Here is a 12,935-nt window from a genome sequence, read left to right as displayed (position 1 = left end):
TGAAAATAAAAAAGGTTTATAAGCAGCTGTGTAGCAATAGAAAGAGCACTGGTCTTTCAGCCCTAATGTCTACTCCTGACTCTGTCCCTAAGATGCTGTGTGACCTTGAGCCAACTTCTTCCCCACTCTGGGCCTCCGTCTCCTTGTAAGTAACATGTGGGAGGGAATTAGACCAGATGACCTCTGAGGCTCACTTGAGTGAGCAGATGAGTAGCACCCCCAGATTCCTGGGAAGGCTGGGGTCTGACTATTTCCACTCTTCCACAGAATAAGAGGGAACAGCCCACCAGGCAATTCCCAGTGACACCAAGGGGTCAGGAGGGCCAGAGGCATAAGGTGGCTTAGCTCTGGTTTCAGGATTTCAGACTATGGTTCAGCTGATGAGTTAACAGATACTTTCAGGAAGTACTTTGGCTTTCCATTTCACCTTGGAGGATGGGGGGTAGAACAGAAGAAGAAATGGTAATTTTTGAGTCTACCATGAACCAGCTAGGATGCTAGGTATTTCCAAAGACATTATCTGCGTTTTACAGATCATAAAACTAAAACTCAAAGAGATGGAATGACCCCAACAGGCTGATAGACAGCTTTTCAGCTTCTCGTTCCTACTCTCTTACTCCCCTTGGGATCGGAAGAGCCAGACTCTGGCTTGGTGGTCCAGGAGCCCTTTCCTGTATGACGGCTCCAGGATCTCTGTTGTACAGTATCAATCATGTCAGCCTTTACAATAGCTGAGATTCATGAAGGAGGCTGGACCAGAGTGATTTGACAGGAGAAATAAGGATACAAACAAACAATACTTGCTTGGCCCAAAGTACAGGTGTTTAGCTGCTCGCCAACACGTGACCAGGCTGAGGCCCTCTTTTTGGGACTAGCCCAGCAGAAGAGCATTTCTCCTCAGTCCTGTGAAGAATTCTGTTGCTGCCCCAAACACAGGGCAAAAATCTCTGAAGCCCATCACCCTTCCGTCTCTCCACTGACACTCCCCCGCCGTCCTCCTCCAGTGCTGTTTCCTCATCTCCTGCCTGGGCTCATTCCCCTCGAGGGGTTTTGTGTGTATTATTTTCCACAGTCTTGTCCTCCAGTGCACTGGACTTCTGCTGTTTCTGCCCACCCAGCTTTTATTTCCCCATCTTCTGATGACACTCATTTTTCACTGAGGAACCGTTTGGCTCCTATTCTCAGTACAGTTGGTTTGCGTGGGATTGACCGCCATCTACACCTCACATGCCTACGCATGTGACCTGGGCCTGGCCTACTGATGAATTCCAAGGTCTAGGGCACAGTGCTAATCCAGTTCAATGAGACTCAATTCTGGAATTTTGGTTGGTATTATTGGAAAAGAAGTAGGTCTCTTTCCACTAGACTTGTATCTCTGAGGTTATCAGAGAGGGACCCACCTGATAGGGGAAGCCTGTTCAAGTTGGGTTTCTATCACTTTTGATGTAAAGTCCTAACTGATACATTCAGGGAAGTCCCCGCTGTCTTTCCCCCTTACCTTCCAAACCAGAAATCCATTGGCCCCTGGGTAAGGTAGCCCTGACCGCGTGCAGACCCCAGCCTGAGGGACCTGAACAGCTCCAGAGCTGGCCTTCTCCTCGGATCTGGGCCTTCTGCCTCTCTCTCTGCCTCTCTGGATCCCCTACAGGGAGCTGCTTTCCTCTTTTCCCACAGTCCCTAACGTGGCCTCCCTGTCTCCAGCCCTGACTGTCCTGTTGCCATCCTCATAGGATGTTTATGACCCCAGGCTCCTGGGATGAAGGCCTGCTGCTTTCCTTGCAAATCTCATTTTCCCAGATGACAGTCTCTGTGCCTATTGAAGCAATTTCCTTGACTACATTCTTCTTCACTATAGATCGTATGGCTTCTGGAATGCTAGGCCCCAGCATTTACTATATTTGGCATTTTGAAATTATATATAAAACAAATGACAATAAATGAAAACAGTCCCCCCCCCCCAAACTACCTGTTTTGTAGGGTAAGTTTTGTGTTTCTGGAAACGGTGTCCAGATAGCCTTAGATAGGAACCTTAGATAATCGTGTCTGGACAGTTCGGGGAAGGTGCTGCTGTTTCCTGTGTTTAATTAAGATTGAATGAAATCATTTTCTGTCTTTCACCACGTGCTTGCTGTGTCCCTCCTCTGTGCCAAGCCACGTGCTAGGTGCTGGGGTACCGAGGGGGAGAAAGGGAGAGGGATGGACAAAGACGCCACAGTCACTGTCATCAGAGCACACTCACTTTCCACACCTGTCAGATACGTCATTTCCTGCCTTTGTCACAGCGCTGTTGTGAAGAACAGGTGGGCTCGTGGCTGGGGAGGCACTTTGAGAGTCTCTCCAGGTGGGAGGTGCGTGTGGTAGTGGTCCTGCGGTCTCTCTTAGCACTTCCAGGCTGATCCAGAATCTCCTCGTCTTTTACTCTGCCTGTGCCATCCTACCGAGCAGTTGGACTCATCCCTGCAAGGTCCCCGAAAAGAAGCTCCTAGAAAACAGAGATCACAGAGAGCACAGACCCAGCACGGCCACTTTGGAAATGGTCCTGGGGCAGTAATGAGTGGGGCACCGTGACACCCCAGGTAGCTCAATTAGCCTGCAGATTGCCCAAGTGGGAGGATGTTAGTTGAACTCAGCCCTCCGCCTGGTGAAGCCACACCACCCTGGCTGAACTGCCCAGCGAACACTGGGCACCAGATCCAAAACTAATCTCATGATCTTCACTTTCTCCTAAAGGTGCTCACCCCACCCTCATCCCCACCTCCGCCATCTACCCACTCTGGACACAAACTTAGGAGACATCCCTGATTTCTCCCACTCCTTCACTCTCACTTCCACATAGGCGCCTCATTCTGTTAATTCTGTTTCCTAAATTCTTATAAAATCTGTTCAGTTCTCTTCCATCCCCCTATTCCAGAAGAGGCCGCCATTGTCTCTCACTTGGTCCTCTCTAATAGTCGGCCAGTTGGTCCCCTGCTTCTCCTATCTCTCCCATTACATTTCCCACCGTGCTGCCAGTAGGATATTTTAAAAATGCAAATAGAAGCATGTCAGCCCCTTGCTTGGAGTGCTTTATTGACTTCCCTTTGCTTTCAGGGAAAAGTCTCCACTCCTTACCGTGGCCCATGAGGCCCTGTGTGTAATCTGTTTCCCCTCCTACTTTCTAACTTCATCTCGGGTCATACCCTCCCTAGCTTTATAGGCACCAACCTCACTGACCTTCTTTCAAGGTCTTTCCCATTTCAGATCCTTCCTTTTACTTGAGAAGCTTCCCTCCCAATCCCCCCCTTCCACCGCCACTTGTTCTGGACCAGGGACCCCATGCTGGGTCCTTATGTTCCTTGATCTTGGCCACTGTAGCTTAGGAGAGGTGGGGCTCATCATAAATGACTGTCAGTAGAGGTTTCCAGGTGATTCTGACTCTGGGAGTTCCTTGAGAGCAGGTACCATGACTTTTCTTTTGAAAAATGATTTTTATTCATCTGTTGTAGAAATTTTCAAGCACACACAAAACTGAAAAGTCCAGTGAACTACCCTGTACTCACTACCCAGCTATAACAACCATCAACTCAAGGGCATTCTTGTTTCATCTATATCCCTGCCCATTTCCTCCTATTAATCATGTATTGTTTGAAGCTAATCTCAAATATCATATCATTTTATCTACAGATGCTTCGCAGTGTGTCTCTAAATGGTAAGGTAATTTTATCAATGTAATTCTATCACACTAGAAAATTAACAATTTCTTAACTATCAAACGTCCAGTCCATATTAAAATTCCCCCTATCGTTTCACAAATGTGGTTTTTTTTTGGCCTCGGGGCATGTGGGATCTTAGTTCCCCAACCAGGGATCGAACTGCACCCCCTGCAGTGGAAGCGTGAGTCTAAACCACTGCACCACCAGGGAAGTCCCTCACAAATGTGTTCTTAGAGTTGTTATATTTGATTCAGGATCTAAACAAGGTCGGTACATTGCATTTGGTCTCTGAAATCTCTTTTAATCATAAGTTCCCCCTTCCTTTCTTGTTTCCTGGAAATTTATTTGTTAAAGAAACAGGAGACAGAAACGTGCTCCTCTGTTTCCCTGGTGTCTAGTGTAGTAGCTAGAGAAGAATCAGAACTTAATCAATGTCGGGCGAATGAATTAATGAAGGAGTGAAGGACCAAACTCTCTCAGCCTGGTGCCGGGCTTGGGCGGGCTTTCCTGTCCTCGGGGCTGCCTTTGCTCATTGTCTGTCCCTGGAATAATACCCTTTTCATCCATCCCTCAGTCTCCTGGTCTGCAAAGTGGGGCTGCTAATACCTGCCGTCTGCTCCAGTTCCTGGGGAGGTTATGACAAAGGCTGGGATTTAAAACCTAAAGCCTAACACAGCTTTGAGCAATTGGTGCTATAAATACCAGAGGAGGAATTCTATTATTAAATGTCCTTTGTTCATAGAAGCTTCAGGCGGAGCGGTAAGGTTGAGAAGTAGAACCCCTTGACTTTGTCCTTCGCGCCCCGCTTCCCCGAGTGTGACCACTAGAGCGGGCAGGGCTTGGGCCACGTCCTGGGGCGGGGAGCCCCAGGACTCCCTTTCAACAAGTCAGCCCTGCTCTGGCTGGGGCAGGCCTGCAATATCCGATGCCATCCCAGCAAAAATAGAATAGCCAGGAGAATGCGAGGACTGAGACAACTGGTCCTGTTTTGAAAAGCGTCGGAAGGATGTAGCTACAGGTGGGGATAAATGTCGGCCCCTGAGGGTGAAGTCCAGCCAGGAAGGGGCCAGGCCCCCATGGTGCCGAGCTGAGATTTGGGCTGTACTCCTGACAGCACCTGTGGCCCCAGGGTCTGGTCAGGTCGCTCGTGACAATGGAGAGCTTCTTGCCTGGAAATTCTGCACATGGTTATGAGTCAATTAGTTTTCATTTCAAACAAAGAGATCACAGAAGCTCTGATGAGTGTCCAAGAAATACTACAGAGAAGTGAAAAGCCAGTGAGGTCAGGTTTCAGCCTGCCCTGCTTCGGAGAAAAGTCCCTTCTGAAGCCAGCAGCCAGGTGGTATCGCTCTGGCCCATGCAAGCAGCCAGGAAACAAAAGCGGGGCTTGCCCTTTGGGGCGTTTTTTACTTAACGTGCACGAGGCTGTATCCGGTACTTATGTCCCTACTCAGCCCCCCCCCCACTTTTATTGGCACTTATTGAGGCCAATACCTCTGGTCGATAACACACGGAGTCTGCGCGTAGGGTGTGTGCTGTGGGAATTACAAAAATGACAACAGAACATAGGAGTCTGCAAAATGAGCAAATCACTAGGACTTTTAAAAGTAAATTTAAAAGTAATGAGGGCCTAAAAGTACCCATATGTGAAGTGGGAAGTTTTAAGTTTCAGCCTTTTCTGAGCTTTGTGTGTGCCCAGAAGAGAAGCTTATTTTGGAAGTGGAAGAAGTATGATTTTTTTTCCCTCATCAACTCAGAAGTGGTTGAACTGATTTAGCTCCAACTATAAAAAGATGATCACCAAATGTGGCCCGATACAAGATTTCTGTGTGGAATAGAATGGAAGCAACTAGAGGGGTAAGGCCATGAAAATCTAGTACCAGGAAATCATATTCTTCCAGCTGATTTTTCAGATGCCCCTTAGAGGGTCTTGAGTCTGGGTGTGAGGTGTGGGGTTTTAATAGGCAACTAATTCTAATTCAAAATGAAGCCCTCTTTTCTAATAAGAGTTTACTAGAAGCTTTTGGGAATCTGAAATTATTTTTCTAAATATCTCATCTTATTTTATATAAAGCCACCAGCACAGCCAGGCTTTTCATATGTGTTTAACTAATGGATTTAACCATACATTGACCAATTAAAGAGGGGACGGGTCTAGAGTGGTTAAGAACACAAACTTTGGAGACAGACAGACCTAGATTTATACCCTGGTGCTTCCCCTTACTTGCTGCTTGAACTTGATACTGAGCCTTGCTGCTGCTTCTGGAGAATTGGATAAATTTACCTCAGAAGGTTGTGATAAAGATTAGATAAGATGATGAACATGAAATAAAATAGTGCCTGACACATAATAAACACCCCCAAAATAGTGGTTATAGTAGTAGTAGTAGTAATATTTATGAAATTGGGGTTGCCCGAGGGCTTATCTTCATGCTCTTTTCTACCAAATCATGTAGCTCAGTGTTTTTCAAACAAATTTTATGATGACCAGCAGTAAGAGGTACATTTTATGAAGTGATTGAGTACACATGTCCATAGGAGAGACAAAAGTTTCACAGAACAATATTCCCCCTTACTGTGTGCAATCTACTCTATTCTATTAAATTCTATTCTTTTCTACTCTATTTATTTTATTTCTTTTCATTCTTAAATGCTGATCACAACCCGCTAAATAGCTTTCACTACTGTATAAGTGGGTCATGGCCCACAGTTTGTAAAGCACTCACCTAGGTGAACCTGGGAAAGGCAGTTCGCACTCTCAGGATCCCGGAGAGCAGTCTTCTTTTTTCTTTAATTTTTTAGAAATTTATTTATTTATTTTTGGCTGCATTGGGTCTTCGTTGCTGCATGTGGGCTTTTCTCTAGTTGCAGCGAGCAGAGGCTACTCTTCGTTGCAGTACGTGGGCTTCTCATTGCGGTGGCTTCTCTTGTGGAGCACGGGCTCTAGGCGCACAGGCTTCAGTAGTTGTGGCGCACGGGCTCATTAGTTGTGGCTCACAGGCTCTAGAGCACAGGCTCAGTAATTGTGGCGCACGGGCTTAGTTGCTCCGCGGCATGTGGGATCTTCCCGGACCAGGGCTCGAACCCGTGTCCCCTGCATTGGCAGGCGGATTCTTAACCACTGTGCCACCAGGGAAGCCCCAGAGAGCTGTCTTCTTCTGAATTAACATCTCTGGCCAAGATTTGGATCCAAAATAAATGTTCGCCATGAATTATCTTCCCCATTAAAACTACCTGTGAGAACAATGAATGACAGCTGCAAAGTGACTAGACACCAGTCCTCATACTTTCACCCCTGGCCTGCCTCCTGGATGATGACATTCTTTTCTAGACCCTTCTAGCAACTCCAGGCCAAGATCCGGGTTTGGTCTGTAGGACCTGGCACGCACTTGGGAGTGCTAGTGCATGTGTGTGTGCGCATGTGAGAGAGGGAGAGAGAGTTTGTAGGAATTGGGGAGGAGACGGGAAGGACTGCCAACTTCTCGATTTTTCCCTCTGATGTCATCTACCTCTCAGGTTTCTGCCAGGTTGGAGGGGAATGCCCACTCCCCTGGGTGGTAACACTTTCCTTTCCAAAGGCTCCTCCTCTGCAGATGCCTGAGACGGTGAGAAGCCAAAGCACCAGCAGTCGCCAGCTCTTAGCTCCACCTCCCTGGTTTGTTTCCTTTGCCTTGACAGAGCCTTGGTCCCGTAAGATGATCTGACCACAGCTGGTCTTCTACACTTAGAACAAGTTGGAAGCAAGAGAACTTGGGGAAGGAATTTGGTTTCACTAAAAATAGCTGCAGTATAGACCCTGTGACTTACCACTCCTCAGAACAGTCTGATATGCACCGCACGGGGTCCACTGACCCCTGCCATCACTTTGGACTATTTGCTTGTCCTGCCTGGAGCCCTTGAAACCACGAGGGGCTTAGGGAGCTGGGGGCGCTTTGGCTCAGATGCAGACTCTTGCAAATCTCAGACATGCATGGTGATGATATGACCGAGAAGCTTCCTCCCCCCCGGAGCGCGTGACCGTCGGCACTAATAACAACAGGTCCCTTTAAGAGTTTGGTCCATGGTGGAATATTGCTTGTTCCTCACCACCGGGCCCATTGCATCTCCACTTCTAAGGTAGGTGAAACCAAACTCCTTGGGGGAAATGCTACTGGAACTGTGATCCTCTTGGGTAACCCCAGCCCAGGTTTCCTCAGCCTGGGTCAGGGAGGCAAATGTCAGGGCAGGACGTAGCTTAGGAATAAAAGTCTGAGTCCATGAGTCCATGCTCCCAACACACTGTAATGTTTGTCAATTATTTCCTTTCCTTGCACCCTCCTGCCCAAAAGCCAAGATATTAGCCAGCAGGAAAGCACCTCAGATGTTAAATTTAACCCTTTCTTAACATCTCTACTTAGAGTTGCCTTTTTTTTAGGTGACTTGTCCTTCCTCTCCTGTTACTAACGCTGAGAATTTGAACTTGGCTCAGGGCACTGGTTATCTGTGTTTACCTTTTCTGCTGTACAGTGACAGAGAGCGACACAGAACTGCCTAGAGCAGAGATTCCTGTAGTTCAGGCAGGCCCTGTGACAGAGGGAATCCACCCCAGGTGCACAAAAGACTTGCTTGGATTCCCTTTCCTCCCTGCGATACCCCTGTCGGGACTCATCTCTGATTTCTAGTCCGTTTATAGCAATGGGCCTTGGGGAAGGAGTTGGAATTGAAGGGGAGCTGGAAAGTTCTGGGGGAGAGGTTAGGAGCACTCTGAGAGAAAAAGAAGCTGCCTTGGCTGTGGGAAGGTTAAACGCTAACAATTTCTTGCTTTTAAGGTTAACTTTTGAGCATTTGCTATGCAAAGTACTATGCCAGCATTCCAGCTTGCCAAACCAAGGTGTTTTCATGAAAACGAAGAGACACTTTAGTAACAGATATGCTTACTTTAAATGAAAACTACAATCTTAAAATATTACATGGCTGGAGGAAACAAATCTTTAGACTCAGAATCATCTGTGTGCATTTTGTAGAAGAATGGATTACTGACTGATACTTGAACATTATATCCCTACTTTTTCTTCCTTTCACCCATCTTTGGGGTAGATGAGTGTCTAAATACCATAAACTTAAAATCTTAAACCTAGGGAACTCCCTGGCGGCCCAGTGGTTAGGACTCCGTGCTCTCACTGCCGAGGGCCCGGGGTCAGTCCCTGGTCGGGGAACTAGAATCCCACAAGCCACATAGGCCAAAAAAAAAAAAAAAAAACTTAAACCTAGAGGAAAAATGTTGGAAGTCATCTTGTCTAATCCTCCTTATAGGAGCATGAGTTGGGTTGAGTGACGACCTGGTCTGTACCTAGAGTGTTGCCTCAGCTTTCCCTGTGACCTCAAAATGGATACACATGGCGGCTATTTCCATCTTGAAGCCGTGGTTCTATTGACACCACATCGTACTAGTGCTTTCTCCTTTCCGATAATACTTTAAGGTTCATTCATGTTGTTGCAAAGCTAGATGAAGCTAGAATGTTTTGAATTATTTTCCCCATGTTGCATTTGTGCGACCATATGGCACCAATAATACCAGGCACTGGTCTTACCACCCAAACGCGTTGTCACATTTTATTGAAAGTTGTCAGGGGTTTTGCATTCAAACTGGGTATTCGTTTTATTGAAACACTCTAGAGAAGGCGATTTGCTGGATGTTGCCTCTAAATAGCACACTTGTCTAGTACTTTGAACAAATGACTCCGCTAAGAAAATCTCCATGAACAAACAACTTTTCAGGAATGCATTTTTCAGTAAAGCGATGCTTCCCATACTCCATTTCATGAACCAATGCCAGGCTGGCTGCCCAGGAATCACCTGGAAAGATTGTTTAAAAATATAGTTTCTGGGCCACATCGCTGGAAATTCAGATTCAAAAGGTCTGGGAGTGGAGCCCCAGAACCTGGACTTTCAGCAAGCCATCCTGATAATTCTGATGCATGGTCAGATTTGGGAGGCACTGTGAAAGTCAAGGTCCTCCTGTTTTTGTTCATTTGTTTCTTTGTCCCACATCTCTTGATGATTCTCTGTTGCCTTCAGGAAAAAGTTCATACTTCATTTGGCATTCCCCAGGCCCTCCATGTTCTAGCCCTAACCCACCTTCCCAATCTCATTCCTCATCTTTCCATTTTGCTTCCATGCCTGGACACTTTGCTAATGCCTTTGACTGCTGTGTCCTTCCTTACCTTTCTGCACACCCAAATCTGCCCCATTTCTCGTGGTCTAGACTTCAGTGTGCAAAAGAAGGACTCCGAGGGCTTCTTTAAAATACCACCTCCTGAGACGCACTTCTGGAGATTCTGATTCAGCAGGTTTGGAGTTCTCCTGTGCCTCAGAGGGTCTGATGCTGCCACGCTTTCAGAAACACTGCATCTAGCTCAAGTGTCATCTCTTTATGAAACCATTTCTCAAAGCGTTCATGCTTCTCCACTCCCAAAGCATTTTGTTTATAGATCGTAATTTAATACTTCACTCTTTACCTTTTATTTGAATGACTCCTGTACATCATCATTTCTCCCACTCAACAAACATCCACTGAGTGCCTAATATAAAAGATATATCCTTTCTCAAGAACCCACGCTCCTTGGGAGGAGGGATCTCTGTCCATTTATCTGTGTAAACACCTTAGGCCTGAGTGTGCAGTGTCAGTGGAATCGTAAAGTTTAAATCACCTTGCAGTAGATGAAGCGAGGATAGAAACTGTCCCAAGATAAAGCTTTATTTTCCCTAAGAAAGGTGAAGGTGAGGCAGATCCTCTCCGTCTCTATGCCCAAAATCTGAGATTTATGCACCAGAAAGGGATCTGAGAAGCCTTCTGTGGTTGGGAAATCTCAGAGCACAATGATGACTGGATTCCAGGAAGTCTCTTGGCTTAGGTAGGATGGGAAAGCACCTGGCATTTCTAAATACAGTAGTTCTGCCATAAGGGAGGGATGAGCATAGTGCCAAGGGATGCAGAGGCGGGGCAGGAGACATTGGGTGATGGAGATCTTCAGGGGCTTCACTTGGGGCAGACTTCCCTTCTGTGCCTCACCTGGTGTAGCAACTGCAGCTCCTCTAGAATCGTCCATTATTGAAATGCTGTGGCTCTTTAATTATTTGTAATCTACTTAAACACATATATAATATGTAATTATATAAAAATATATAACTCGCATTGCTAGCCTCGTATGTATCCTTCCATATTTCTATTCTCATATAATTATATAAAACATGCATATGTACACATAGACACATGAATATATCTTTTTTGTTATAGATTATTTTACAAAAATTATGTCATGTTACTTAAACATTTCTGGATCTTATTCTTCTTACCATTTACTAGCTGTGTGACTTTAGGTTCTCTGGGCTTCAGTTTCCTCATTTGGAAAATGAGGATGATGATAGTACTTATCTCATAGGTTTATTATGAGGATTCATTGAGTTAAAGTACATAAAGCACTTAAAATAGCGCTATATGTGAGTGTTTGCTATTAGCATTATTACTATTATTCTCATTCAACAAAACCTACAAGTCAACTGCAGTTGATTGGTTTCATTCTTTTTAATGGTTGCACAGAATTTTGTGATGGAGAACAACTTCTCTATCCATTCGACTTTTAGTGGACATTCACTTTGCTTCCATTTTTTTTTTTTATCACTAAAAAGCAACATTGCAATAAACACCTTTGTATATATACCCTTACCTGCACTTTTTTTTCTTACTCTGGGACAGATTCCCAGGAATGAAATAGCTAAGTTGAAGAGTGTATACATGTTGTTTTAAATTTCATTAAATGTTGCCATATTGCTTTCTAAAACGCATGTAACAAAGGCACAGTTCCACCAGTAATGTATGGTGTACACCTTTGCCTGCAATCCCACCAGCAGTTGATCTTTCTGCTCTTTTTAAGTTCTAACAGTCCTATGAAAAAGGTCATCTCATTGTTATTTTAACTTGAGTTTCTCTGGCTATCCATGAGTCTGAGTATCTTTTGAAAACATTTTTGGCCATTTGGATTTGCTTCTTAGTGGCTCTTCATATCCTTTCCCTATTTTTTGAATGGGTTGTTTTTCCTTGTCAATTTCTAAGACCTCCTCCTATATTATTGCTATAAGCCCCTCATCTACTCCCTGTGTGCAGCTCTGTTTCCAATTTCTTGTTTTATTGATTTTAATTATTGGGCCTTGTGGCAAAATTTTGAAAAAATGCGTATAGTTAAATATCTTTTATAACTTCTGGGTTCTAAAGATTGGTTAAGAGGGTTTTCCCACTCCTAGGTTGCGTGTGTATTTTCCTAGATTTTCTTGCAGGAATTTTACTGTTTTTATATTTAAATATGTCTTTACCCAGAAACTACTGATTTTGGGCGTAAAACAGAGGTCCAGTTTTTTACTCTTCCAAATTAATAGCCAGTTGCATCCTTATTGTTCATTAACAATCCATCTTTTTCCCACTAAAATGAAATGATACTTTTGCCATGTATTAACTGCTTATATATGGAACTTAATTCTGCATTCTCTGTTTCATTCCTCTGATCTAATTGCCTATTATTCCCATGCCACTACCATGTTTTGACTTGATTATGGTGACGTTAGGGTATATCTGATATCTGGTTAAGATATTTCTCTCTCATTATTCTTATTTTTCATGGCTATTCTAAGGTTTTTATTCTTCCATCTAAGTATTAAGATTATGTATACAGATATTCCTGATCTTATGATGAGGTTACATCTTCATAAATCCATCATAAGTTGAAAATATCCTAAGTCAGAAATGCATTCAATACACCTAACCTACAGAGCATCATAGCCTAGCCTACCTTAAACGTGCTCAGAACAATTACATTAGCCTGCAGTTGGGCATAATCCTCTAACACAAAGCATAGTTTAAAATAAAGTGTTGAATATCTCATGTAATTTATTGAATACTGTCCTGAAAGCGGAAAACAGAATGGTTGTCTGGGTACAGAATGACTGTAAGGGTATCAGGTGTTTACCTTCGTGATCGCGTGGCTGACAGGGAGCTGCCATGGCTGCCGCTGCCCAGCATCACGAGAGAGTATCTGACCGTGTATCACTAGCCCGGGAAAAGATCAAATTCAAAATTCGAAGTATGGTTTCTTTATATCTATATCTATATCTATATCTATATCTATATCTATATAAATGCAAACATTTAATATAAAGGTTCACAGATATACCACATATTCATATTATCAAAATTCATAAGCAAAATCACTT

General features: G+C 44.5%; 1 protein-coding gene across 3 annotated transcripts in view; it reads left to right on the top strand.

The window, feature by feature from the left end:
• Nucleotides 1-7,323: 7,323 nt before the first annotated feature.
• FGF13 (fibroblast growth factor 13) overlaps nt 7,324-12,935 on the top strand; it is a 528,165-nt gene continuing 522,553 nt past the window's right edge. For 2 of the 3 annotated variants that reach the window (XM_082445446.1, XM_082445447.1), the window contains exon 1: nt 7,328-7,808. The gene's annotated coding sequence lies outside the window, so the exon portion shown is untranslated. Of the gene's footprint in view, nt 7,809-12,935 lie in introns of all 3 variants that reach the window. The other variant, XM_082445451.1, reaches the window with a different exon arrangement.

This window comes from Balaenoptera physalus (genome assembly GCF_965194825.1).
Source record: "Balaenoptera physalus genome assembly, chromosome: X".
Lineage (NCBI taxonomy): Eukaryota > Metazoa > Chordata > Mammalia > Artiodactyla > Balaenopteridae > Balaenoptera > Balaenoptera physalus.
Note: the sequence above shows the minus strand (reverse complement) of the source record. Positions and strands in the feature narration are given on the sequence as shown.